The following is a 624-nucleotide window of genomic DNA, read 5'->3' as shown; positions in this document are numbered from 1 at the left end:
AAGGGAGGTCACCCCGCCTTAACACAGAAAAATCACTCATATAGTCTATCAGAGACGGTGACGCCACACAGGTATCCACCTCCGAAACCCAGGTGCCGCGTCTCCGATATGTTTTATCACCAGGAAAATGTTTGTCAGCATACATGAGGTTATTAATGACAACCAATCTGTTATCAATACATATAGTACACAACAATTCAGCGTTATCGTTAGCCCTGTTTACATCATCGTGAATCACTGGGTATGACATATCATTTACATTAGGTATCTCCGCTATCGACACACAACACACACACACACACACACACACACACACACACACACACACAGAATTTATTTTTGTGTAGGGCTGGTAAAGAGACCTGTATGATCATGAGAGTTAACAGAGACAGTATTAACACTCTTATGACTCACTCTCAGCTGAATGCTATCGCCAAGCAGTACCTGGAATAAAATACTAGTGTTGCCCCTACCATGAGAGGGCCCGGGTACCATCTAGTGGTTGTAAAAGTAGCTGGACAAGTCTCTCGTCTTGGTAGGCGTCGCTACTTGGCTACTTTTGCTAGTGGCCGTATGACAGTGGAAGGGCGAGGGTGTGTGTGTGTTGCTGTAGCATCATTCCTC

The sequence above is a fragment of the Coenobita brevimanus genome, unplaced genomic scaffold (assembly GCF_032717465.1).
Source record: "Coenobita brevimanus isolate Jiangsu-jjx unplaced genomic scaffold, ASM3271746v2 jjx.HiC_scaffold_1992, whole genome shotgun sequence".
NCBI classification, from domain to species: domain Eukaryota; kingdom Metazoa; phylum Arthropoda; class Malacostraca; order Decapoda; family Coenobitidae; genus Coenobita; species Coenobita brevimanus.
This window is presented reverse-complemented; position numbering follows the sequence as displayed.